The following is a 27,303-nucleotide window of genomic DNA, read 5'->3' as shown; positions in this document are numbered from 1 at the left end:
TGTGTTGTGTTGCTTTGTCTTGTCATGTCTTATATTGTCTTGTCTTGTCCTGTCATATCATGTCATGTCATGTGTTGTTTTGTCTTGTCTTGTTTGGTCTTGTCTTGTCTTGTCTTGTATTGTCTTGTCTTGTCTTGTCTTGTCTTGTCTTGTCTTGTCTTGTCTTGTCTTGTCTTGTCTTGTATTGTCTTGTCTTGTCTTGTCATGTCATGTCATGTCATGTCGTGTTGTGTTTTGTTGTTTTGTCTTGTGTTGTCTTGTCTTGTCTTGTCCTGTCTTGTCTTGTCTTGTCTTGCCTTGTCTTATCTTGTCTTGTCTTGTCTTGTCTTGTCTTGTCTTGTCATGTCATGTCATGTCGTGTGTTGTTTTGTTTTGTCTTGTCTTGTTTTGTCTTGTCATGTCATGTCTTGTCTTGTCTTGTCATGTCATGTCATGTCATGTCATGTGTTGTGTTGTTTTGTCTTGTCTTGTCTTGTTTGGTCTTGTCTTGTTTGGTCTTGTCTTGTTTGGTCTTGTCTTGTCTTGTCATGTTTTATGTTGTCTTGTTTTGTCATGTAATGTCATGTCGTGTGTTGTGTTGTTTTGTCTTGTCTTGTCTTCTCCTTGTCTTGTCTTGTCATGTCGTGTGTTGTGTTGCTTTGTCTTGTCATGTCTTATATTGTCTTGTCTTGTCTTGTCTTGTCTTGTGATGTCATGTGTTGTGTTGTGTTGTTTTGTCTTGTCTTGTCTTGTCTTGTCTTGTCTTGTCTTGCCTTATCTTGCCTTGTCTTGTCTGGTCTTGTCTTGTCTTGTCTTGTCTTGTCTTGTCTTGTCTTGTCTTGTCTTGTCTTGTCTTGTCTTGTCTTGTCATGTCTTGTCTTGTCTTGTTTTGTCTTGTCTTGTATTGTCTTGTCTTGTCTTGTCATGTCATGTCATGTCATGTCGTGTGTTGTGTTGTTTTGTCTTGTCTTGTTTTGTCTTGTCATGTCTTGTCTTGTCTTGTTTTGTCTTGTCATGTCTTGTCTTGTCTTGTCTTGTCATGTCATGTCATGTCATGTCATGCGTTGTTTTGTTTTGTCTTGTCTTGTCTTGTTTGGTCTTGTCTTGTTTGGTCTTGTCTTGTCTTGTCATGTTTTATGTTGTCTTGTTTTGTCATGTAATGTCATGTCGTGTGTTGTGTTGTTTTGTCTTGTCTTCTCCTTGTCTTGTCTTGTCATGTCGTGTGTTGTGTTGCTTTGTCTTGTCATGTCTTATATTGTCTTGTCTTGTGATGTCATGTGTTGTGTTGTGTTTTTTTGTCTTGTCATGTCTTATATTGTCTTGTCTTGTCTTGTGATGTCATGTGTTGTGTTGTGTTGTTTTGTCTTGTCTTGTCTGGTCTTGTCTTGTCTTGTCTTGTCTTGTCTTGTCTTGTCATGTCATGTCATGTCTTGTCATGTCGTGCGTTGTGTTGTGTTGTTTTGTCTTGTCATGTCATGTCTTGTCTTGTCTTGTCTTGTTTTGTCTTGTCTTGCCTTGTTTTGTCTTTTCTTGTCTTGTCTTGTCTTGTCTTGTCTTGTCATGTCATGTCTTGTCTTGTCTTGTCTTGTTTTGGCTTGTCTTGTCTTGTCTTGTTTTGTCTTTTCTTGTCTTGTCTTGTCTTGTCTTGTCTTGTCTGGTCATGTCATGTCTTGTCTTGTCTTGTCTTGTGTTGTCTTGTCTTGTCTTGTTTTGTCTTGTCTTGTCTTGTCTTGTCTTGTCTTGTCTTGTCTAGTCTTGTCTAGTCTTGTCTTGTCTTGCCTTGCCTTGCCTTGTCTTGTCTTGTCTTGTCTTGTCTTGTCTTGTCTAGTCTTGTCTAGTCTTGTCTTGTCTTGCCTTGTCTTGTCTTGTCTTGTCTTGTCTTGTCTTGTCTTGTCTTGTCTTGTCTTGTCTTGTCTTGTCTTGTCTTGTCTTGTCTAGTCTTGTCTAGTCTTGTCTTGTATTTTCTTGTCTGGTCTTGTCTAGACTTGTTTTGTCTTGTTTTGTCTTGTCATGTCTTCTCATGTCTTGTCTTGTCTTGTCTTGCCTTGTCTTGTCTTGTCTTGTCTTGTCATGTAATGTCATGTCATGTCGTGTGTTGTGTTGTTTAGTCTTGTTTTGTCTTGTCATGTCTTGTCTTGTCTAGCTTGTCTTGTCTTGTCATGTCTTGTCTTGTCTAGTCTTGTCTTGTCTTGTCTTGTCTTGTCTTGTCTTGTCTTGTCTTGTCTTGTCTTGTCTTGTCTTGTCTTGTCTTGTCTTGTCTTGTCTTGTCTTGTCTTGTCTTGTCTTGTCTTGTCTTGTCTTGTCTTGTCTTGTCTTGTCTTGTCTTGTCTTGTCTTGTCTTGTCTTGTCTAGTCTTGTCTAGTCTTGTCTTGTCTTGCCTTGTCTTGTCTTGTCTTGTCTTGTCTTGTCTTGTCTTGTCTAGTCTTGTCTAGTCTTGTCTTGTCTTGCCTTGTCTTGTCTTGTCTTGTCATGTCATGTCTTGTCTTGTCTTGTCATGTCATGTCTTGTCTTGTTTTGGCTTGTCTTGTCTTGTCTTGTCTTGTCTTGTCATGTCTTGTCTTGCCTAGCTTGTCTTGTCTTGTCTTGTCTTGTCTTGTCTTGTCTTGCCTTGTCTTGTCTTGTCATGTAATGTCATGTCGTGTGTTGTGTTGTTTTGCCTTGTCTTGTCTTGTCTTGTCATGTAATGTCATGTCATGTCGTGTGTGGTGTTGTTTAGTCTTGTTTTGTCTTGTCATGTCTTGTCTTGTCTTGTCATGTCTTGTCTTGTCTAGTCTTGTCTTGTCTTGTCTTGTCTTGTCTTGTCTTGTCTTGTCTTGTCTTGTCTTGTCTTGTCTTGTCTTGTCTTGTCTTGTCTTGTATTGTCTTGTCTTGTCATGTCATGTCATGTCATGTCATGTCATGTGTTGTGTTGTGTTGTTTTGTCTTGTCTTGTCTTGTTTGGTCTTGTCTTGTCTTGTCATGTTTTATGTTGTCTTGTTTTGTCATGTAATGTCATACGTGTGTTGTGTTGTTTTGTCTTGTCTTATTTTGTCTTGTCATGTCTTATCTTGTCTTGTCTTGTCTTGTATTGTCATGTCTTATATTGTCTTGTCTTGTCCTGTCATGTCATGTCATGTCATGTGTTGTGTTGTTTTGTCTTGTCTTGTTTGGTCTTGTCTTGTCTTGTCTTGTATTGTCTTGTCTTGTCTTGTCTTGTCTTGTCTTGTCTTGTCTTGTCTTGTCTTGTCTTGTCTTGTCTTGTCTTGTCTTGCCGTGTCTTGTCTTGTCCTGCCGTGTGTTGTGTTGTTTTGTCTTGTGTTGTCTTGTCTTGTCTTGTCCTGTCTTGTCTTGTCTTGTCTTGCCTTGTCTTATCTTGTCTTGTCTTGTCTTGTCTTGTCATGTCATGTCATGTCGTGCGTTGTTTTGTTTTGTCTTGTCTTGTCATGTCATGTCATGTCATGTCATGTCATGTGTTGTGTTGTTTTGTCTTGTCTTGTCTTGTTTGGTCTTGTCTTGTTTGGTCTTGTCTTGTCTTGTCATGTTTTATGTTGTCTTGTTTTGTCATGTAATGTCATGTCGTGTGTTGTGTTGTTTTGTCTTGTCTTGTCTTCTCCTTGTCTTGTCTTGTCATGTCGTGTGTTGTGTTGCTTTGTCTTGTCATGTCTTATATTGTCTTGTCTTGTCTTGTCTTGTCTTGTCTTGTGATGTCATGTGTTGTGTTGTGTTGTTTTGTCTTGTCATGTCTTATATTGTCTTGTCTTGTCTTGTCATGTCTTGTGATGTCATGTGTTGTGTTGTGTTGTTTTGTCTTGTCTTGTCTTGTCTTGTCTTGCCTTATCTTGCCTTGTCTTGTCTTGTCTGGTCTTGTCTTGTCTTGTCTTGTCTTGTCTTGTCTTGTCTTGTCTTGTCTTGTCATGTCTTGTCTTGTTTTGTCTTGTCTTGTATTGTCTTGTCTTGTCTTGTCATGTCATGTCATGTCATGTCGTGTGTTGTGTTGTTTTGTCTTGTCTTGTTTTGTCTTGTCATGTCTTGTCTTGTCTTGTCTTGTCTTGTCATGTCATGTCATGTCATGTCATGTGTTGTGTTGTTTTGTCTTGTCTTGTCTTGTTTGGTCTTGTCTTGTTTGGTCTTGTCTTGTCTTGTCTTGTCTTGTCTTGTTTGGTCTTGTCTTGTCTTGTCTTGTCTTGTCTTGTCTTGTCTTGTCTTGTCTTGTCTTGTCTTGTCTTGTCTTGTCTTGTTTTCTCTTGTGTTGTATTGTCTTGTTTTCTCATGTAATGTCATGTCGTGTGATGTGTTGTTTTGTCTTGTGTTGTTTTGTCGTATCATGTCTTGTCTTGTCATGTCTTGTCCTGACGTGTGTTGTGTTGTTTTGTCTTGTCATGTCTTGTCTTGTCTAGCTTGTCTTGTCTTGTCATGTCTTGTCTTGTCTAGTCTTGTCTTGTCTTGTCTTTTCTTGTCTTGTCTTGTCTTGTCTTGTCTTGTCTTGTCTTGTCTTGTCTTGTCTTGTCTTGTCTTGTCTTGTCTTGTCTTGTCTTGTCTTGTCTTGTCTTGTCTTGTCTTGTCTTGTCTTGTCTTGTCTTGTCTTGTCTTGTCTTGTCTTGTCTTGTCTTGTCTTGTCTTGTCTTGTCTAGTCTTGTCTAGTCTTGTCTTGTCTTGCCTTGTCTTGTCTTGTCTTGTCTTGTCTTGTCTTGTCTAGTCTTGTCTAGTCTTGTCTTGTCTTGCCTTGTCTTGTCTTGTCTTGTCATGTCATGTCTTGTCTTGTCTTGTCTTGTCTTGTTTTGGCTTGTCTTGTCTTGTCTTGTCTTGTCTTGTCATGTCTTGTCTTGTCTAGCTTGTCTTGTCTTGTCTTGTCTTGTCTTGTCTTGTCTTGTCTTGTCTTGTCTTGCCTTGTCTTGTCTTGTCATGTAATGTCATGTCGTGTGTTGTGTTGTTTTGCCTTGTCTTGTCTTGTCTTGTCTTGTCTTGTCTTGTCTTGTCTTGTCTTGTCTTGTCTTGTCTTGTCTTGTCTTGTCTTGTCTTGTATTGTCTTGTCTTGTCATGTCATGTCATGTCATGTCATGTCATGTGTTGTGTTGTGTTGTTTTGTCTTGTCTTGTCTTGTCATGTTTTATGTTATCTTGTTTTGTCATGTAATGTCATACGTGTGTTGTGTTGTTTTGTCTTGTCTTATTTTGTCTTGTCATGTCTTATCTTGTCTTGTCTTGTCTTGTCTTGTATTGTCATGTCTTATATTGTCTTGTCTTGTCCTGTCATGTCATGTCATGTCATGTGTTGTGTTGTTTTGTCTTGTCTTGTATTGTCTTGTCTTGTCTTGTCTTGTCTTGTCTTGTCTTGTCTTGTCTTGTCTTGTCTAGTCTTGTCTTGTCTTGCCGTGTCTTGTCTTGTCCTGCCGTGTGTTGTGTTGTTTTGTCTTGTGTTGTCTTGTCTTGTCTTGTCCTGTCTTGTCTTGTCTTGTCTTGCCTTGTCTTATCTTGTCGTGTCTTGTCTTGTCTTGTCATGTCATGTCATGTCGTGCGTTGTTTTGTTTTGTCTTGTCTTGTTTTGTCTTGTCATGTCATGTCTTGTCTTGTCTTGTCATGTCGTGCGTTGTGTTGTCTTGTCTTGTCTTGTCTTGTCTTGTCTTGTCTTGTCTTGTCATGTCATGTCATGTCATGTCATGTGTTGTGTTGTTTTGTCTTGTCTTGTTTGGTCTTGTCTTGTTTGGTCTTGTCTTGTCTTGTCATGTTTTATGTTGTCTTGTTTTGTCATGTAATGTCATGTCGTGTGTTGTGTTGTTTTGTCTTGTCTTGTCTTCTCCTTGTCTTGTCTTGTCATGTCGTGTGTTGTGTTGCTTTGTCTTGTCATGTCTTATATTGTCTTGTCTTGTCTTGTCTTGTCTTGTCTTGTGATGTCATGTGTTGTGTTGTGTTGTTTTGTCTTGTCATGTCTTGTCTTGTCATGTCTTGTGATGTCATGTGTTGTGTTGTGTTGTTTTGTCTTGCCTTGTCTTGTCTTGTCTGGTCTTGTCTTGTCTTGTCTTGTCTTATCTTGTCTTGTCTTGTCTTGTCTTGTCTTGTCTTGTCATGTCTTGTCTTGTCTTGTTTTGTCTTGTCTTGTATTGTCTTGTCTTGTCTTGTCATGTCATGTCATGTCATGTCGTGTGTTGTGTTGTTTTGTCTTGTCTTGTTTTGTCTTGTCATGTCTTGTCTTGTCTTGTCTTGTCTTGTCATGTCATGTCATGTCATGTCATGTGTTGTGTTGTTTTGTCTTGTCTTGTCTTGTTTGGTCTTGTCTTGTTTGGTCTTGTCTTGTCTTGTCTTGTCTTGTCTTGTTTGGTCTTGTCTTGTCTTGTCTTGTCTTGTCTTGTCTTGTCTTGTCTTGTCTTGTCTTGTCTTGTCTTGTTTTCTCTTGTGTTGTATTGTCTTGTTTTCTCATGTAATGTCATGTCGTGTGTTGTGTTGTTTTGTCTTGTGTTGTTTTGTCGTATCATGTCTTGTCTTGTCATGTCTTGTCCTGACGTGTGTTGTGTTGTTTTGTCTTGTCATGTCATGTCATGTCGTGTGTTGTGTTGTTTTGTCTTGTCTTGTCTTGAATTGTCTTGTTTTCTCATGTAATGTCATGTCGTGTGTTGTGTTGTTTTGTCTTGTCTTGTGTTGTTTTGTCGTGTCATGTCTTGTCTTGTCCTGTCTTGTCTTGTCTTGTCTTGTCTTGTCTTGTCTTGTCTTGTCTTGTCATGTCTTGTCATGTCTTGTCTTGTCATGTCTTGTCTTGTCATGTCATGTCATGTCATACGTGTGTTGTGTTGTTTTGTCTTGTCTTATTTTGTCTTGTCTTGTCTTGTCTTGTTTTATGTTGTCTTGTCTTGTCTTGTTTTGTCATGTAATGTCATGTCGTGTGTTGTGTTGTTTTGTCTTGTCTTGTCTTCTCCTTGTCTTGTCATGTCATGTCGTGTGTTGTGTTGTTTTGTCTTGTCATGTCTTATATTGTCTTGACTTGTCTTGTCATGTCATGTCGTGTGTTGTGTTGTTTTGTCTTGTCTTGTTTTGTCTTGTCCTGTCTTGTCATGTCATGTCATGTCATGTGTTGTGTTATGTTGTTTTGTCTTATTTGTCTTGTCTTGTCTTGTCTTGTCTTGTCTTGTCTTGTCTTGTCTTGCCTTATATTGCCTTGTCTTGTCTTGTTTTGTCTTGTCTTGTGTTGTCTTGTCTTGTCTTGTCTTGTCATGTCTTGTCTTGTCTTGTCTTGTCATGTCTTGTCTTGTCTTGTCTTGTTTTGTCTTGTCTTGTATTGTCTTGTTTTCTCATGTCGTGTGTTGTGTTGTTTTGTCTTGTCTTGTCATGTCATGTCATGTCGTGTCTTGTGTTGCTTTGTCTTGTCTTGTCTTGTCTTGTCTTGTCATGTCGTGTGTTGTGTTGTTTTGTCTTGTCTTGTTGTGTATTGTCATGTCTTGTCTTGTCTTGTCTTGTCTTGTCTTGTCTTGTCTTGTCTTGTCTTGTCTTGTCTTGTCTTGTCTTGTCTTGTCTTTTCTTGTCTTGTCTTGTCTTGTCATGTCTTGTCTTGTCTTGTCTTGTCTTGTCTTGTTGTGTATTGTCATGTCTTATATTGTCTTGTCTTGTCTTGTCGTGTGTTGTGTTGTTTTGTCTTGTCTTGTTTTATCTTGTCATGTCATGTCATGTCATGTCTTGTCTTGTCTTGTCTTGTTTTGTCTTGTCATGTCTTGTCTTGTCTTGTCTTGTTTTGTCTTGTCATGTCTTGTCTTGTCTTGTCTTGTCTTGTCTTGTCTTGTCTTGTCTTGTCTTGTCTTGTCTTGTCTTGTCATGTCGTGTGTTGTGTTGTTTTGTCTTGTCATGTCTTATATTGTCTTGTCTTGTGATGTCATGTCGTGTGTTGTGTTGTTTTGTCTTGTCTTGTTTTGTCTTGTCCTGTCTTGTCTTGTCATGTCATGTCATGTGTTGTGTTGTGTTGTTTTGTCTTGTCTTGTCTTGTCTTGTCTTGTCTTGTCTTGTCTTGTCTTGTCTTGCCTTATATTGCCTTGTCTTGTCTTGTCTGGTCTTGTCTTGTGTTGTCTTGTCTTGTCTTGTCTTGTCTTGTCTTGTCATGTCTTGTCTTGTCTTGTTTTGTCTTGTCTTGTATTGTCTTGTTTTCTCATGTCGTGTGTTGTGTTGTTTTGTCTTGTCTTGTGTTGTTTTGTCGTGTCATGTCTTGTCTTGTCTTGTCCTATCCTGTCGTGTGTTGTGTTGTCTTGTCTTGTCTTGTCATGTCGTGTTTTGTGTTGTTTTGTCTTGTCTTGTTGTGTATTGTCATGTCATGTCATGTCGTGTGTTGTGTTGTTTTGTCTTGTCTTGTTTTGTCTTGTCATGTCTTGTCTGGTCTTGTCTTGTTTTGTCTTGTCATGTCTTGTCTTGTCTTGTCTTGTCTTGTCTTGTCTTGTCTTGTCTTGTCTTGTCTTGTCTTGTCTTGTCTTGTTTTGTCATGTCATGTCATGTCGTGTGTTGTGTTGTTTTGTCTTGTCATGTCTTATATTGTCTTGTCTTGTCTTGTCTTGTCTTGTCTTGTCTTGTGATGTCATGTCGTGTGTTGTGTTGTTTTGTCTTGTCATGTCTTGTCTTGTCTTGTCTTGTCTTGTCTCGTCTTGTCTTGTCTTGTCTTGTCTTGTCCTGTCCTGTCCTGTCTTGTCTTGTCTTGTCTTGTCATGTCTTGTCTTGTCTTGTCTTGTCTTGTCTTGTCTTGTCTTGTCTTGTCTTGTCTTGTCTTGTCTTGTCTTGTCTTGTCTTGTCTTGTCTTGTCTTGTCTTGTCTTGTCTTGTCTTGTCTTGTCTTGTCTTGTCTTGTCTTGTCTTGTCTTGTCTCTTCTTGTCTTGTCTTGTCTTGTCTTGTTTTATGTTGTCTTGTCTTGTCTTGTCTTGTCTTGTCTTGTCTTGTTTTGTCATGTAATGTCATGTCGTGTGTTGTGTTGTTTTGTCTTGTCTTGTCATGTCATGTCATGTCGTGTCTTGTGTTGCTTTGTCTTGTCTTGTCATGTCGTGTGTTGTGTTGTTTTGTCTTGTTTAGTCTTGCCATGTCTTGTCTTGTCTTGTCTTGTCTTGTCTTGTCTTGTCTTGTCTTGTCTTGTCTTGTCTTGTCTTGTCTTGTCTTGTCTTGTCTTGTCTTGTTTTGTCTTGTCTTGTCTTGTCTTGTGTTGTCTTGTCTTGTCTTATATTGCCTTGTCTTGTCTTGTCTGGTCTTGTCTTGTGTTGTCTTGTCTTGTCTTGTCTTGTCTTGTCTTGTCATGTCTTGTCTTGTCTTGTTTTGTCTTGTCTTGTATTGTCTTGTTTTCTCATGTCGTGTGTTGTCTTGTCTTGTCTTGTCTTGTCTTGTCTTGTCTTGTTTTGTCTTGTCTTGTCTTGTCTTGTGTTGTCTTGTCTTGTCTTGTCTTGTTTTATGTTGTCTTGTCTTGTCTTGTTTTGTCATGTAATGTCATGTCGTGTGTTGTGTTGTTTTGTCTTGCCTTGTCTTCTCCTTGTCTTGTCATGTCATGTCGTGTGTTGTGTTGTTTAGTCTTGTTTAGTCTTGCCATGTCTTGTCTTGTCTTGTCTTGTCTTGTCTTGTCTTGTCTTGTCTTGTCTTGTCTTGTCTTGTCTTGTCTTGTCTTGTCTTGTCTTGTCTTGTTTTGTCTTGTCTTGTCTTGTCTTGTGTTGTCTTGTCTTGTCTTGTCTTGTTTTATGTTGTCTTGTCTTGTCTTGTTTTGTCATGTAATGTCATGTCGTGTGTTGTGTTGTTTTGTCTTGCCTTGTCTTCTCCTTGTCTTGTCATGTCATGTCGTGTGTTGTGTTGTTTTGTCTTGTCATGTCTTATATTGTCTTGACTTGTCTTGTGATGTCATGTCGTGTGTTGTGTTGTTTTGTCTTGTCTTGTTTTGTCTTGTCCTGTCTTGTCTTGTCATGTCATGTCATGTGTTGTGTTGTGTTGTTTTGTCTTGTCTTGTCTTGTCTTGTCTTGTCTTGTCTTGTCTTGCCTTATATTGCCTTGTCTTGTCTTGTCTGGTCTTGTCTTGTGTTGTCTTGTCTTGTCTTGTCTTGTCTTGTCTTGTCATGTCTTGTCTTGTCTTGTTTTGTCTTGTCTTGTATTGTCTTGTTTTCTCATGTCGTGTGTTGTCTTGTCTTGTCTTGTCTTGTCTTGTCTTGTCTTGTTTTGTCTTGTCTTGTCTTGTCTTGTGTTGTCTTGTCTTGTCTTGTCTTGTTTTATGTTGTCTTGTCTTGTCTTGTTTTGTCATGTAATGTCATGTCGTGTGTTGTGTTGTTTTGTCTTGCCTTGTCTTCTCCTTGTCTTGTCATGTCATGTCGTGTGTTGTGTTGTATTGTCTTGTCATGTCTTATATTGTCTTGTCTTGTGATGTCATGACGTGTGTTGTGTTGTTTTGTCTTGTCTTGTTTTGTCTTGTCCTGTCTTGTCTTGTCATGTCATGTCATGTGTTGTGTTGTGTTGTTTTGTCTTGTCTTGTCTTGTCTTGTCTTGTCTTGTCTTGTCTTGCCTTATATTGCCTTGTCTTGTCTTGTCTGGTCTTGTCTTGTGTTGTCTTGTCTTGTCTTGTCTTGTCTTGTCTTGTCATGTCTTGTCTTGTCTTGTTTTGTCTTGTCTTGTATTGTCTTGTTTTCTCATGTCGTGTGTTGTGTTGTTTTGTCTTGTCTTGTGTTGTTTTGTCGTGTCATGTCTTGTCTTGTCTTTCCTATCCTGTCGTGTGTTGTGTTGTCTTGTCTTGTCTTGTCTTGTCATGTCGTGTGTTGTGTTGTTTTGTCTTGTCTTGTTTTGTCTTGTCATGTCTTGTCTGGTCTTGTCTTGTTTTGTCTTGTCATGTCTTGTCTTGTCTTGTCTTGTCTTGTCTTGTCTTGTCTTGTCTTGTCTTGTCTTGTCTTGTCTTGTCTTGTCTTGTCTTGTCTTGTCTTGTCTTGTCTTGTCTTGTCTTGTCTTGTCTTGTCTTGTCTTGTCTTGTCTTGTCTTGTCTTGTCTTGTATTGTCTTGTTTTCTCATGTAATGTCATGTCGTGTGTTGTGTTGTTTTGTCTTGTCTTGTGTTGTTTTGTCGTGTCATGTCTTGTCTTGTCTTGTCTTGTCTTGTCCTGTCCTGTCGTGTGTTGTGTTGTTTTGTCTTGTCTTGTCATGTCATGTCGTGTCTTGTGTTGCTTTGTCTTGTCTTGTCCTGTCTTGTCATGTCGTGTGTTGTATTGTTTTGTCTTGTCTTGTTGTGTATTGTCATGTCTTGTCTTGTCTTGTCATGTCATGTCATGTCGTGTGTTGTGTTGTTTTGTCTTGTCTTGTTTTGTCTTGTCATGTCTTGTCTTGTCTTGTCTTGTTTTGTCTTGTCATGTCTTGTCTTGTCTTGTCTTGTCTTGTCTTGTCTTGTCTTGTCTTGTCTTGTCTTGTCTTGTCTTGTCTTGTCTTGTCTTGTCTTGTCTTGTCTTGTCTTGTCTTGTCTTATCTTGTCTTGTCTTGTCTCTTCTTGTCTTGTCTTGTCTTGTCTTGTTTTATGTTGTCTTGTCTTGTCTTGTCTTGTCTTGTTTTGTCATGTAATGTCATGTGTGTTGTGTTGTTTTGTCTTGTCATGTCTTGTCTTGTCTTGTCTTGTCTTGTCTTGTCTTGTCTTGTCTTGTCTCTTCTTGTCTTGTCTTGTCTTGTCTTGTTTTATGTTGTCTTGTCTTGTCTTGTCTTGTCTTGTCTTGTTTTGTCATGTAATGTCATGTCGTGTGTTGTGTTGTTTTGTCTTGTCATGTCTTATATTGTCATGTCATGTCATGTCGTGTGTTGTGTTGTTTAGTCTTGTTTTGTCTTGTCATGTCTTGTCTTGTCTTGTCTTGTCTTGTCTTGTCTTGTCTTGTCTTGTCTTGTCTTGTCTTGTCTTGTCTTGTCTTGTCTTGTCTTGTCTTGTCTTGTCTTGTCTTGTCTTGTCTTGTCTTGTCTTGTTTTGTCTTGTCTTGTCTTGTCTTGTCTTGTCTTGTCTTGTCTTGTCTTGTCTTTCTTGTCTTGTCTTGTCATGTCTTGTCTTGTCTTGTTTTGTCTTGTCTTGTATTGTCTTGTTTTCTCAAGTAATGTCATGTCGTGTGTTGTGTTGTTTTGTCTCGTCTTGTTGTGTATTGTCATGTCTTGTCTTGTCTTGTCATGTCATGTCATGTCGTGTGTTGTGTTGTTTTGTCTTGTCTTGTTTTGTCTTGTCATGTCTTGTCTTGTCTTGTCTTGTTTTGTCTTGTCATGTCTTGTCTTGTCTTGTCTTGTCTTGTCTTGTCTTGTCTTGTCTTGTCTCTTCTTGTCTTGTCTTGTCTTGTCTTGTCCTGTCCTGTCGTGTGTTGTGTTGTTTTGTCTTGTCTTGTCATGTCATGTCGTGTCTTGTGTTGCTTTGTCTTGTCTTGTCCTGTCTTGCCATGTCGTGTGTTGTATTGTTTTGTCTCGTCTTGTTGTGTATTGTCATGTCTTGTCTTGTCTTGTCTTGTCTTGTCTTGTCTTGTCTTGTCTTGTCTCTTCTTGTCTTGTCTTGTCTTGTCTTGTCCTGTCCTGTCGTGTGTTGTGTTGTTTTGTCTTGTCTTGTCATGTCATGTCGTGTCTTGTGTTGCTTTGTCTTGTCTTGTCCTGTCTTGCCATGTCGTGTGTTGTATTGTTTTGTCTCGTCTTGTTGTGTATTGTCATGTCTTGTCTTGTCTTGTCATGTCATGTCATGTCGTGTGTTGTGTTGTTTTGTCTTGTCTTGTTTTGTCTTGTCATGTCTTGTCTTGTCTTGTCTTGTTTTGTCTTGTCATGTCTTGTCTTGTCTTGTCTTGTCTTGTCTTGTCTTGTCTTGTCTTGTCTCTTCTTGTCTTGTCTTGTCTTGTCTTGTTTTATGTTGTCTTGTCTTGTCTTGTCTTGTCTTGTCTTGTCTTGTCTTGTTTTATGTTGTCTTGTGTTGTCTTGTCTTGTTTTGTCATGTAATGTCATGACGTGTGTTGTGTTGTTTTGTCTTGTCATGTCTTATATTGTCATGTCATGTCATGTCGTGTGTTGTGTTGTCTTGTCTTGTTTTGTCTTGTCTTGTCTTGTCTTGTCTTGTCTTGTCTTGTCTTGTCTTGTCTTGTCTTGTCTTGTCTTGTCTTGTCTTGTCTTGTCTTGTCTTGTCTTGTCTTGTCTTGTCTTGTCTTGTCTTGTCTTGTCTTGTCTTGTCTTGTCTTGTCTTGTCTTGTCTTGTCTTGTCTTGTCTTGTCTTGTCTTGTCTTGTCTTGTCTTTCTTGTCTTGTCTTGTCATGTCTTGTCTTGTCTTGTTTTGTCTTGTCTTGTATTGTCTTGTTTTCTCATGTAATGTCATGTCGTGTGTTGTGTTGTTTTGTCTTGTCTTGTGTTGTTTTGTCGTGTCATGTCTTGTCTTGTCTTGTCTTGTCTTGTCCTGTCCTGTCGTGTGTTGTGTTGTTTTGTCTTGTCTTGTCATGTCATGTCGTGTCTTGTGTTGCTTTGTCTTGTCTTGTCCTGTCTTGCCATGTCGTGTGTTGTATTGTTTTGTCTCGTCTTGTTGTGTATTGTCATGTCTTGTCTTGTCTTGTCATGTCATGTCATGTCGTGTGTTGTGTTGTTTTGTCTTGTCTTGTTTTGTCTTGTCATGTCTTGTCTTGTCTTGTCTTGTTTTGTCTTGTCATGTCTTGTCTTGTCTTGTCTTGTCTTGTCTTGTCTTGTCTTGTCTTGTCTCTTCTTGTCTTGTCTTGTCTTGTCTTGTTTTATGTTGTCTTGTCTTGTCTTGTCTTGTCTTGTCTTGTTTTGTCATGTAATGTCATGTCGTGTGTTGTGTTGTTTTGTCTTGTCTTGTCTTGTCTTGTCTTGTCTTGTTTTATGTTGTCTTGTGTTGTCTTGTCTTGTTTTGTCATGTAATGTCATGTCGTGTGTTGTGTTGTTTTGTCTTGTCATGTCTTATATTGTCATGTCATGTCATGTCGTGTGTTGTGTTGTTTAGTCTTGTTTTGTCTTGTCATGTCTTGTCTTGTCTTGTCTTGTTTTGTCTTGTCTTGTCTTGTCTTGTCTTGTGTTGTTTTGTCCTGTCCTGATGTGTGTTGTGTTGTTTTGTCTTGTCTTGTTTTGTCTTGTCGTGTTTTGTCTTGTCTTGTGTTGTTTTGTGTTGTATTGTCTTGTTTTCTCAGGTAATGTCATGTCGTGTGTTGTGTTGTTTTGTCTTGTCTTGTTGTGTATTGTCATGTCATGTCATGTCGTGTCTTGCGTTGCTTTGTCTTGCCTTGTCTTGTCTTGTCATGTCGTGTGTTGTGTTGTTTTGTCTTGTCTTGTTGTGTATTGTCATGTCTTATATTGTCTTGTCTTGTCTTGTCTTGTCATGTCTTGTCATGTCGTGTGTTGTGTTGTTTGTCTTGTCTTGTCTTGTCTTGTCTTGTCTTGTCTTGTCATGTCATGTCATGTGATATCGTGTGTTGTGTTGTTTTGTCTTGTCTTATTTTGTCTTGTCATGTTTTATCTTGTCTTGTCTTGTCTTGTCTTGTTTTGTCTTGTCTTGTCTTGTGTTGTCTTGTCTTGTCTTGTTTTGTCTTGTCTTGTATTGTCTTGTTTTCTCATGTAATGTCATGTCGTGTGTTCTGTTGTTTTGTCTTGTCTTGTGTTGTTTTGTCGTGTCATGTCTTGTCTTGTCTTGTCTTGTCTTGTCCTGTCTTGTCGTGTGTTGTCTTGTCTTGTCGTGTCCTGACGTGTGTTGTGTTGTTTTGTCTTGTCTTGTTTTGTCTTGTCTTGTGTTGTTTTGTCTTGTCCTGTCTTGTCTTGTCTTGTGATGTCATGTCATGTCGTGTGTTGTGTTGTTTTGTCTTGTCATGTCTTGTCTTGTCTTGTCTTGTCTTGTCTTGTCTTGACATGTCTTGTCTTGTCTTGTCTTGTCCTGTCCTGTCGTATGTTGTGTTGTTTTGTCTTGTCTTGTCATGTCATGTCATGTCGTGTCTTGTGTTGCTTTGTCTTGTCTTGTCATGTCGTGTGTTGTGTTGTTTTGTCTTGTCTTGTTGTGTATTGTCATGTCTTATATTGTCTTGTCTTGTCTTGTCATGTCATGTCATGTCGTGTGTTGTGTTGTTTTGTCTTGTCTTGTTTTGTCTTGTCTTGTCTTGTCTTGCCTTATCTTGCCTTGTCTTGTCTTGTCTGGTCTTGTCTTGTCTTGTCGTGTCTTGTCTTGTCTTGTCATGTCTTGTCTTGTTTTGTCTTGACTTGTATTGTCTTGTTTTCTCATGTAATGTCATGTCGTGTGTTGTGTTGTTTTGTCTTGTCTTTTGTTGTTTTGTCGTCTCATGTCTTGTCTTGTCTTGTCTTGTCTTGTCCTGTCCTGTCGTGTGTTGTGTTGTTTTGTCTTGTTTTCTCATGTAATGTCATGTCGTGTGTTGTGTTGTTTTGTCTTGTCTTGTGTTGTTTTGTCGTGTCATGTCTTGTCTTGTCTTGTCTTGTCTTGTCCTGTCCTGTCGTGTGTTGTGTTGTTTTGTCTTGTCTTGTCATGTCATGTCGTGTCTTGTGTTGCTTTGTCTTGTCTTGTCCTGTCTTGCCATGTCGTGTGTTGTATTGTTTTGTCTTGTCTTGTTGTGTATTGTCGTGTCTTGTCTTGTCTTGTCATGTCATGTCATGTCATGTCGTGTGTTGTGTTGTTTTGTCTTGTCTTGTTTTGTCTTGTCATGTCTTGTCTTGTCTTGTCTTGTTTTGTCTTGTCATGTCTTGTCTTGTCTTGTCTTGTCTTGTCTTGTCTTGTCTTGTCTCTTCTTGTCTTGTCTTGTCTTGTCTTGTTTTATGTTGTCTTGTCTTGTCTTGTCTTGTCTTGTCTTGTTTTGTCATGTAATGTCATGTCGTGTGTTGTGTTGTTTTGTCTTGTCTTGTCTTGTCTTGTCTTGTCTTGCCTTGTCTTGTCTTGTCTCTTCTTGTCTTGTCTTGTTTTATGTTGTCTTGTCTTGTCTTGTCTTGTCTTGTTTTGTCATGTAATGTCATGTCGTGTGTTGTGTTGTTTTGTCTTGTCATGTCTTATATTGTCATGTCATGTCATGTCGTGTGTTGTGTTGTTTAGTCTTGTTTTGTCTTGTCATGTCTTGTCTTGTCTTGTCTTGTTTTGTCTTGTCTTGTCTTGTCTTGTTTTGTCTTGTCTTGTCTTGTCTTGTCTTGTCTTGTCTTGTCTTGTCTTGTGTTGCTTTGTCTTGTCTTGTCTTGTCTTGTCTTGTCTTGTCTTGTCTTGTCGTATCATGTCTTGTCTTGTCCTGTCCTGTCGTGTGTTGTGTTGTTTTGTCTTGTCTTGTCATGTCATGTCATGTCGTGTCTTGTGTTGCTTTGTCTTGTCTTGTCATGTCGTGTGTTATGTTGTTTTGTCTTGTCTTGTTGTGTATTGTCATGTCTTATATTGTCTTGTCTTGTCTTGTCTTGTGATGTCATGCCGTGTGTTGTGTTGTTTTGTCTTGTCATGTCTTATCTTGTCTTGTCTTGTCTTGTCTTGTCTTGTCTTGTCTTGTCTTGTCTTGTCTTGTCTTGTCTTGTCTTGTCTTGTCTTGTCTTGTCTTTCTTGTCTTGTCTTGTCTTGTCATGTCTTGTCGTGTGTTGTGTTGTTTTGTCGTGTCTTGTGTTGCTTTGTCTTGTCTAGTCTTGTCTTGTCTTGTCTTGTCTTGTCTTGTTTTGTCATGTCATGTCATGTCGTGTGTTGTGTTGTTTTGTCTTGTCTTGTTTTGTCTTGTCTTGTCTTGTCTTGTCTTGTCTTGTCTTGTTTTGTTTTGTCTTGTCATGTCTTGTCTTGTCTTGTCTTGTCTTGTCTTGTCTTGTCTTGTCTTGTCTTGTCTTGTCTTGTCTTGTCTTGTCTTGTCTTGTCTTGTCTTGTCTCTTCTTGTCTTGTCTTGTCTTGTCTTGTTTTATGTTGTCTTGTCTTGTCTTGTTTTATGTTGTCTTGTCTTGTCTTGTCTTGTCTTGTCCTGTCCTGTCGTGTGTTGTGTTGGTTTGTCTTGTCTTGTCTTGTCATGTCATGTCATGTCGTGTCTTGTGTGGCTTTGTCTTGTCTTGTCATGTCGTGTGTTGTGTTGTTTTGTCTTGTCTTGTTGTGTATTGTCATGTCTTATATTGTCTTGTCTTGTCTTGTCTTGTCTTGTCATGTCATGTCATGTCGTGTGCTGTGTTGTTTTGTCTTGTCTTGTCTTGTCTTGTCATGTCTTGTCTTGTCTTGTCTTGTCTTGTCTTGTCTTGTCTTGTTTTGTCTTGTCTTGTATTGTCTTGTTTTCTCATGTAATGTCCTGTCGTGTGTTGTGTTGTTTTGTCTTGTCTTGTGTTGCTTTGTCGTGTCATGTCTTGTCTTGTCTTGTCCTGTACTGTCGTGTGTTCTGTTGTTTTGTCTTGTCTTGTCATGTCATGTCATGTCGTGTCTTGTGTTGCTTTGTCTTGTCTTGTCATGTCGTGTGTTGTGTTGTTTTGTCTTGTCTTGTTGTGTATTGTCATGTCATGTCATGTCGTGTCTTGCGTTGCTTTGTCTTGTCTTGTCTTGTCTTGTCATGTCGTGTGTTGTGTTGTTTTGTCTTGTCTTGTTGTGTATTGTCATGTCTTATATTGTCTTGTCTTGTCTTGTCTTGTCATGTCTTGTCATGTCGTGTGTTGTGTTGTTTTGTCTTGTCTTGTCTTGTCTTGTCTTGTCTTGTCATGTCATGTCATGTGATATCGTGTGTTGTGTTGTTTTGTCTTGTCTTATTTTGTCTTGTCATGTCTTATCTTGTCTTGTCTTGTCTTGTCTTGTTTTGTCTTGTCTTGTCTTGTGTTGTCTTGTCTTGTCTTGTTTTGTCTTGTCTTGTATTGTCTTGTTTTCTCATGTAATGTCATGTCGTGTGTTCTGTTGTTTTGTCTTGTCTTGTGTTGTTTTGTCGTGTCATGTCTTGTTTTGTCTTGTCTTGTCCTCTCCTGTCGTGTGTTGTGTTGTTTTGTCTTGTCTTGTTTTGTCTTGTCCTGTGTTGTTTTGTCCTGTCCTGACGTGTGTTGTGTTGTTTTGTCTTGTCTTGTTTTGTCTTGTCCTGTCTTGTCTTGTCTTGTTTTGTCTTGTCCTGTCTTGTATTGTCTTGTTATCTCATGTAATGTCATGTCGTGTGTTGTGTTGTTTTGTCTTGTCTGGTGTTGTTTTGTCGTGTCATGTCATGTCTTGTCCTGTCCTGTCGTGTGTTGTCTTGTCTTGTCTTGTCCTGTCCTGACGTGTGTTGTGTTGTTTTGTCTTGTCTTGTTTTGTCTTGTCTTGTGTTGTTTTGTCCTGTCCTGATGTGTGTTGTGTTGTTTTGTCTTGTCGTGTTTTGTCTTGTCTTGTGTTGTTTTGTGTTGTATTGTCTTGTTTTCTCAGGTAATGTCATGTCGTGTGTTGTGTTGTTTTGTCTTGTCTTGTGTTGTTTTGTCGTGTCATGTCTTGTCTTGTCTTGTCTTGTCTTGTCCTGTCTTGTCGTGTGTTGTCTTGTCTTGTCGTGTCCTGACGTGTGTTGTGTTGTTTTGTCTTGTCTTGTTTTGTCTTGTCTTGTGTTGTTTTGTCTTGTCCTGTCTTGTCTTGTCTTGTGATGTCATGTCATGTCGTGTGTTGTGTTGTTTTGTCTTGTCATGTCTTGTCTTGTCTTGTCTTGTCTTGTCTTGTCTTGTCATGTCTTGTCTTGTCTTGTCTTGTCTTGTCTTGTCTTGTCCTGTCCTGTCGTATGTTGTGTTGTTTTGTCTTGTCTTGTCATGTCATGTCATGTCGTGTCTTGTGTTGCTTTGTCTTGTCTTGTCATGTCGTGTGTTGTGTTGTTTTGTCTTGTCTTGTTGTGTATTGTCATGTCTTATATTGTCTTGTCTTGTCTTGTCATGTCATGTCATGTCGTGTGTTGTGTTGTTTTGTCTTGTCTTGTTTTGTCTTGTCTTGTCTTGTCTTGCCTTATCTTGCCTTGTCTTGTCTTGTCTGGTCTTGTCTTGTCTTGTCTTGTCTTGTCTTGTCTTGTCTTGTCATGTCTTGTCTTGTTTTGTCTTGACTTGTATTGTCTTGTTTTCTCATGTAATGTCATGTCGTGTGTTGTGTTGTTTTGTCTTGTCTTGTCTTGTCCTGTCCTGTCGTGTGTTGTGTTGTTTTGTCTTGTCTTGTCATGTCATGTCATGTCGTGTCTTGTGTTGCTTTGTCTTGTCTTGTCTTGTCTTGTCATGTCATTCATCTATCTATTTATCTATGAGTTGTACTTTTAACTCTCGGAAATGTCTATATTGGAATTTACTGTTAACTACTAGTAAAAAATACAATTTAAATAAGTTTACTAATTTAACTTATTTAGATAAAATTAATTTAAATGTAATTATTTTATCCAACTTAATTAAAATTAACTATAGAAAAAAAAAAAAAAAAAATTAGATGAAAACAGCCTATTATAAATGAAATAAGCTGTTTTCATTGAATGAATTGCCTGACGAAAAGGGTTACCTTGATAGGGTAAATTATGTAATAATATTACATTCATTATATTTAATAGAATTAAACTATTTCTAAAAGTATCAAAAACTTTTGTGCATCATACACCAAAATATATCAATTATAAAAAGATAAGCTAATCAAGCTACTGGGTTCATACCCCATTTATAAAGGTCCTAATCCTTTTCTTTTTAATTTTTAATAATTCAGCTAAAATTATATTCTTCTTTATCTTAATTACAGGTACAATAATCACAGTATCATCTAATTCTTGATTGGGAGCTTGAATAGGTCTAGAAATTAATTTATTATCTTTTATCCCCCTAATAAATAGTAATAATTTAATATCTACAGAAGCCTCTCTTAAGTATTTCCTAACTCAAGCCTTAGCCTCAGCAGTATTATTATTTGCTATTATAATGAGATACTTAAACAATTTTCCTGTCACACAAGAAAATTCTTTATATAATGACTTAATTATTACATCATCACTATTATTAAAAAGAGGGGCAGCCCCCTTTCATTTCTGATTTCCAAATGTTATAGAAGGCTTATCGTGAATAAACGCTTTAACTTTAATAACCTGACAAAAAATTGCCCCTCTTATATTAATCTCCTACATTTCGCCAAACAATTTTATTCTTTTAGTAATCTTTACATCAACCATTGTAGGATCTTTAGGAGGATTAAATCAAACTTCCTTACGAAAGTTAATAGCCTTCTCCTCTATCAACCACCTAGGTTGAATATTAGCGGCTATGCAAACTAGTGAATCGATATGATTAATTTATTTTTCATTTTATTCATTTTTATCCTTCAGTCTAACCTTCATATTCAACAATTTTAAAATATTCCACATCAATCAACTATTCGATTCATTTTTTAGATCAAAAATTTTAAAATTTATATTATTTCTTAATCTTCTATCCTTAGGTGGACTACCCCCATTCATTGGGTTTCTACCTAAATGGTTGGTTATTCAGATATTAGTTCTAAAAAGACAATACATTTTAGTAACCATCATAACTGTAATAACTTTAATTACATTATTTTTTTATCTACGACTATGTTTTGCAGCTTTTATACTAAACTACTACGAAAATAATTGAACGGTAAATATATTCATCAACAATTTTTCTTTTAAAACTATACTTGTTTTATCTTTCATCTCTACATTTAGATTAGTACTAGTTTCCCTAGTCTACCTATTCTTGTAAATTTATAGAATAAGGCTTTAAGTTAAATAAACTAATAGCCTTCAAAGCTATAAATATAAGTATAGTCTTTTAAGCCTTAGTAAGTTTTTACTCCTTTAGAATTGCAGTCTAATGTCATTATTGACTATAAAGCCTTGATTAAAAAGAATAAATTCTTATAAATAGATTTACAGTCTATTGCCTAAACTTCAGCCATTTAATCGCGACAATGGCTATTTTCAACGAACCATAAAGATATCGGAACATTATATTTTATTTTCGGAGCTTGAGCAGGTATAGTAGGAACATCTCTTAGAATCTTAGTCCGGGCAGAACTGGGTCACCCAGGAGCTTTAATCGGAGATGATCAAATCTATAATGTCATCGTAACAGCTCATGCATTTGTTATGATTTTTTTCATAGTAATACCTATTATAATTGGAGGATTTGGAAATTGACTAGTACCCCTAATACTAGGAGCGCCAGATATAGCATTCCCTCGAATGAATAATATAAGATTTTGATTATTACCTCCCTCTCTTACATTACTTTTAGTGAGCAGTATAGTAGAAAACGGAGCTGGTACAGGTTGAACTGTTTATCCTCCCCTTTCATCAATTATCCCTCATGGTGGGGCCTCAGTTGATTTAGCTATTTTTTCTCTGCATTTAGCTGGTATTTCATCAATTTTAGGAGCCGTAAATTTCATTACTACAGTAATTAATATGCGATCAACAGGAATCACATTTGACCGGATACCTTTATTCGTTTGAGCCGTAGTATTGACAGCTCTTCTTTTACTTCTATCTCTACCTGTATTAGCCGGAGCTATTACTATACTTTTAACAGACCGAAACTTAAACACCTCTTTCTTCGACCCAGCTGGTGGTGGAGACCCTATTTTATACCAACATTTGTTTTGATTCTTTGGACACCCTGAAGTTTATATTTTAATTTTACCAGGATTCGGTATAATTTCTCATATTATTAGACAAGAATCGGGTAAAAGGGAAACATTTGGTTCCTTAGGTATAATTTACGCTATAATAGCAATTGGATTACTTGGATTTATCGTATGAGCCCATCATATATTTACAGTAGGTATAGATGTTGATACTCGAGCTTACTTCACTTCAGCTACAATAATTATTGCTGTTCCTACTGGAATTAAAATTTTCAGATGACTAGCCACTCTTCATGGAACACAATTAAATTATTCCCCAGCTATATTATGAGCTTTAGGTTTTGTATTTTTATTCACAGTTGGGGGACTAACTGGAGTAGTATTAGCCAACTCTTCTGTTGATATTATTCTTCATGACACTTACTACGTAGTAGCTCATTTCCATTATGTTTTATCAATAGGAGCAGTATTTGCTATTATAGCTGGATTTGTACACTGATATCCATTATTTACTGGATTAGTTTTAAACCCTAAGTGATTAAAAAGTCAATTTATTATTATATTTATTGGTGTAAACTTAACTTTCTTCCCTCAACACTTCTTAGGATTAGCAGGAATACCTCGACGTTACTCCGACTACCCAGATGCTTACACAACATGAAATGTAGTTTCTACAATTGGTTCATCAATTTCTTTACTAGGAATTCTTTTCTTCTTATTTATTATTTGAGAAAGATTAGTTACTCAACGTCAAGTAATTTACCCAATGCAACTTAGTTCTTCAATTGAATGACTTCAAAATACACCACCTGCTGAACATAGTTATTCAGAATTACCTCTTTTAACTAATTTCTAATATGGCAGATTAGTGCAATGGATTTAAGCTCCATATATAAAGTATTTTACTTTTATTAGAAACTAATGACAACATGAGCTGCCCTTGGCCTTCAAGATAGTGCCTCTCCTCTTATAGAACAACTTACATTTTTTCATGATCATGCTCTTATAATTTTAGTAATAATTACAACTCTTGTAGGTTATTTAATATTTATATTGTTCTTCAATACTTACACAAACCGAAACCTCCTTCACGGTCAAACCATTGAAATAATTTGAACTATTCTTCCAGCAATTGTTCTGCTATTTATTGCTTTCCCCTCTCTACGCCTACTTTACTTATTGGATGAAATTAATGAACCTTCAGTAACTTTAAAGGCTATCGGACACCAATGATACTGAAGTTACGAATATTCAGATTTCATAAATGTAGAATTTGACTCATGTTGTTTTGTCTTGTCTTGTTTTGTCTTGTCTTGTGTTGTTTTGTCTTGTCCTGTCTTGTCTTGTCTTGTGATGTCATGTCATGTCGTGTGTTGTGTTGTTTTGTCTTGTCATGTCTTGTCTTGTCTTGTCTTGTCTTGTCTTGTCTTGTCATGTCTTGTCTTGTCTTGTCTTGTCTTGTCTTGTCTTGTCCTGTCCTGTCGTATGTTGTGTTGTTTTGTCTTGTCTTGTCATGTCATGTCATGTCGTGTCTTGTGTTGCTTTGTCTTGTCTTGTCATGTCGTGTGTTGTGTTGTTTTGTCTTGTCTTGTTGTGTATTGTCATGTCTTATATTGTCTTGTGTTGTCTTGTCATGTCATGTCATGTCGTGTGTTGTGTTGTTTTGTCTTGTCTTGTTTTGTCTTGTCTTGTCTTGTCTTGCCTTATCTTGCCTTGTCTTGTCTTGTCTGGTCTTGTCTTGTCTTGTCTTGTCTTGTCTTGTCTTGTCATGTCTTGTCTTGTTTTGTCTTGACTTGTATTGTCTTGTTTTCTCATGTAATGTCATGTCGTGTGTTGTGTTGTTTTGTCTTGTCTTTTGTTGTTTTGTCGTCTCATGTCTTGTCTTGTCTTGTCTTGTCTTGTCCTGTCCTGTCGTGTGTTGTGTTGTTTTGTCTTGTCTTGTCATGTCATGTCATGTCGTGTCTTGTGTTGCTTTGTCTTGTCTTGTCTTGTCTTGTCATGTCATTCATCTATCTATTTATCTATGAGTTGTACTTTTAACTCTCGGAAATGTCTATATTGGAATTTACTGTTAACTACTAGTAAAAAATACAATTTAAATAAGTTTACTAATTTAACTTATTTAGATAAAATTAATTTAAATGTAATTATTTTATCTAACTTAATTAAAATTAACTATAGAAAAAAAAAAAAAAAAAATTAGATGAAAACAGCCTATTATAAATGAAATAAGCTGTTTTCATTGAATGAATTGCCTGACGAAAAGGGTTACCTTGATAGGGTAAATTATGTAATAATATTACATTCATTATATTTAATAGAATTAAACTATTTCTAAAAGTATCAAAAACTTTTGTGCATCATACACCAAAATATATCAATTATAAAAAGATAAGCTAATCAAGCTACTGGGTTCATACCCCATTTATAAAGGTCCTAATCCTTTTCTTTTTAATTTTTAATAATTCAGCTAAAATTATATTCTTCTTTATCTTAATTACAGGTACAATAATCACAGTATCATCTAATTCTTGATTGGGAGCTTGAATAGGTCTAGAAATTAATTTATTATCTTTTATCCCCCTAATAAATAGTAATAATTTAATATCTACAGAAGCCTCTCTTAAGTATTTCCTAACTCAAGCCTTAGCCTCAGCAGTATTATTATTTGCTATTATAATGAGATACTTAAACAATTTTCCTGTCACACAAGAAAATTCTTTATATAATGACTTAATTATTACATCATCACTATTATTAAAAAGAGGGGCAGCCCCCTTTCATTTCTGATTTCCAAATGTTATAGAAGGCTTATCGTGAATAAACGCTTTAACTTTAATAACCTGACAAAAAATTGCCCCTCTTATATTAATCTCCTACATTTCGCCAAACAATTTTATTCTTTTAGTAATCTTTACATCAACCATTGTAGGATCTTTAGGAGGATTAAATCAAACTTCCTTACGAAAGTTAATAGCCTTCTCCTCTATCAACCACCTAGGTTGAATATTAGCGGCTATGCAAACTAGTGAATCGATATGATTAATTTATTTTTCATTTTATTCATTTTTATCCTTCAGTCTAACCTTCATATTCAACAATTTTAAAATATTCCACATCAATCAACTATTCGATTCATTTTTTAGATCAAAAATTTTAAAATTTATATTATTTCTTAATCTTCTATCCTTAGGTGGACTACCCCCATTCATTGGGTTTCTACCTAAATGGTTGGTTATTCAGATATTAGTTCTAAAAAGACAATACATTTTAGTAACCATCATAACTGTAATAACTTTAATTACATTATTTTTTTATCTACGACTATGTTTTGCAGCTTTTATACTAAACTACTACGAAAATAATTGAACGGTAAATATATTCATCAACAATTTTTCTTTTAAAACTATACTTGTTTTATCTTTCATCTCTACATTTAGATTAGTACTAGTTTCCCTAGTCTACCTATTCTTGTAAATTTATAGAATAAGGCTTTAAGTTAAATAAACTAATAGCCTTCAAAGCTATAAATATAAGTATAGTCTTTTAAGCCTTAGTAAGTTTTTACTCCTTTAGAATTGCAGTCTAATGTCATTATTGACTATAAAGCCTTGATTAAAAAGAATAAATTCTTATAAATAGATTTACAGTCTATTGCCTAAACTTCAGCCATTTAATCGCGACAATGGCTATTTTCAACGAACCATAAAGATATCGGAACATTATATTTTATTTTCGGAGCTTGAGCAGGTATAGTAGGAACATCTCTTAGAATCTTAGTCCGGGCAGAACTGGGTCACCCAGGAGCTTTAATCGGAGATGATCAAATCTATAATGTCATCGTAACAGCTCATGCATTTGTTATGATTTTTTTCATAGTAATACCTATTATAATTGGAGGATTTGGAAATTGACTAGTACCCCTAATACTAGGAGCGCCAGATATAGCATTCCCTCGAATGAATAATATAAGATTTTGATTATTACCTCCCTCTCTTACATTACTTTTAGTGAGCAGTATAGTAGAAAACGGAGCTGGTACAGGTTGAACTGTTTATCCTCCCCTTTCATCAATTATCCCTCATGGTGGGGCCTCAGTTGATTTAGCTATTTTTTCTCTGCATTTAGCTGGTATTTCATCAATTTTAGGAGCCGTAAATTTCATTACTACAGTAATTAATATGCGATCAACAGGAATCACATTTGACCGGATACCTTTATTCGTTTGAGCCGTAGTATTGACAGCTCTTCTTTTACTTCTATCTCTACCTGTATTAGCCGGAGCTATTACTATACTTTTAACAGACCGAAACTTAAACACCTCTTTCTTCGACCCAGCTGGTGGTGGAGACCCTATTTTATACCAACATTTGTTTTGATTCTTTGGACACCCTGAAGTTTATATTTTAATTTTACCAGGATTCGGTATAATTTCTCATATTATTAGACAAGAATCGGGTAAAAGGGAAACATTTGGTTCCTTAGGTATAATTTACGCTATAATAGCAATTGGATTACTTGGATTTATCGTATGAGCCCATCATATATTTACAGTAGGTATAGATGTTGATACTCGAGCTTACTTCACTTCAGCTACAATAATTATTGCTGTTCCTACTGGAATTAAAATTTTCAGATGACTAGCCACTCTTCATGGAACACAATTAAATTATTCCCCAGCTATATTATGAGCTTTAGGTTTTGTATTTTTATTCACAGTTGGGGGACTAACTGGAGTAGTATTAGCCAACTCTTCTGTTGATATTATTCTTCATGACACTTACTACGTAGTAGCTCATTTCCATTATGTTTTATCAATAGGAGCAGTATTTGCTATTATAGCTGGATTTGTACACTGATATCCATTATTTACTGGATTAGTTTTAAACCCTAAGTGATTAAAAAGTCAATTTATTATTATATTTATTGGTGTAAACTTAACTTTCTTCCCTCAACACTTCTTAGGATTAGCAGGAATACCTCGACGTTACTCCGACTACCCAGATGCTTACACAACATGAAATGTAGTTTCTACAATTGGTTCATCAATTTCTTTACTAGGAATTCTTTTCTTCTTATTTATTATTTGAGAAAGATTAGTTACTCAACGTCAAGTAATTTACCCAATGCAACTTAGTTCTTCAATTGAATGACTTCAAAATACACCACCTGCTGAACATAGTTATTCAGAATTACCTCTTTTAACTAATTTCTAATATGGCAGATTAGTGCAATGGATTTAAGCTCCATATATAAAGTATTTTACTTTTATTAGAAACTAATGACAACATGAGCTGCCCTTGGCCTTCAAGATAGTGCCTCTCCTCTTATAGAACAACTTACATTTTTTCATGATCATGCTCTTATAATTTTAGTAATAATTACAACTCTTGTAGGTTATTTAATATTTATATTGTTCTTCAATACTTACACAAACCGAAACCTCCTTCACGGTCAAACCATTGAAATAATTTGAACTATTCTTCCAGCAATTGTTCTGCTATTTATTGCTTTCCCCTCTCTACGCCTACTTTACTTATTGGATGAAATTAATGAACCTTCAGTAACTTTAAAGGCTATCGGACACCAATGATACTGAAGTTACGAATATTCAGATTTCATAAATGTAGAATTTGACTCATGTTGTTTTGTCTTGTCATGTCATGTCATGTCGTGTCTTGTGTTGCTTTGTCTTGTCTTGTCATGTCGTGTGTTGTGTTGTTTTGTCTTGTCTTGTTGTGTATTGTCATGTCTTATATTGTCTTGTATTGTCTTGTCATGTCATGTCATGTCGTGTGTTGTGTTGTTTTGTCTTGTCTTGTTTTGTCTTGTCTTGTCTTGTCTTGCCTTATCTTGCCTTGTCTTGTCTTGTCTGGTCTTGTCTTGT

The 27,303-nt window shown here is 36.6% G+C and overlaps 4 pseudogenes; all 4 read left to right on the top strand.

Annotated features, from left to right (window-relative positions):
• The first annotated feature begins 19,105 nt into the window (after positions 1-19,105).
• LOC128923025 (NADH-ubiquinone oxidoreductase chain 2-like) lies at positions 19,106-22,533 on the top strand (annotated as a pseudogene).
• On the top strand, positions 21,016-22,533 carry LOC128922948 (cytochrome c oxidase subunit 1-like; annotated as a pseudogene).
• A 932-nt stretch (positions 22,534-23,465) lies between these two features.
• Positions 23,466-26,893, top strand: LOC128923024 (NADH-ubiquinone oxidoreductase chain 2-like; annotated as a pseudogene).
• On the top strand, positions 25,376-26,893 carry LOC128922946 (cytochrome c oxidase subunit 1-like; annotated as a pseudogene).
• Positions 26,894-27,303: the final 410 nt, after the last annotated feature.

The sequence above is a fragment of the Zeugodacus cucurbitae genome, chromosome X (genome assembly GCF_028554725.1).
Source record: "Zeugodacus cucurbitae isolate PBARC_wt_2022May chromosome X, idZeuCucr1.2, whole genome shotgun sequence".
NCBI lineage: Eukaryota > Metazoa > Arthropoda > Insecta > Diptera > Tephritidae > Zeugodacus > Zeugodacus cucurbitae.
This window is presented reverse-complemented; position numbering and strand designations above follow the sequence as displayed.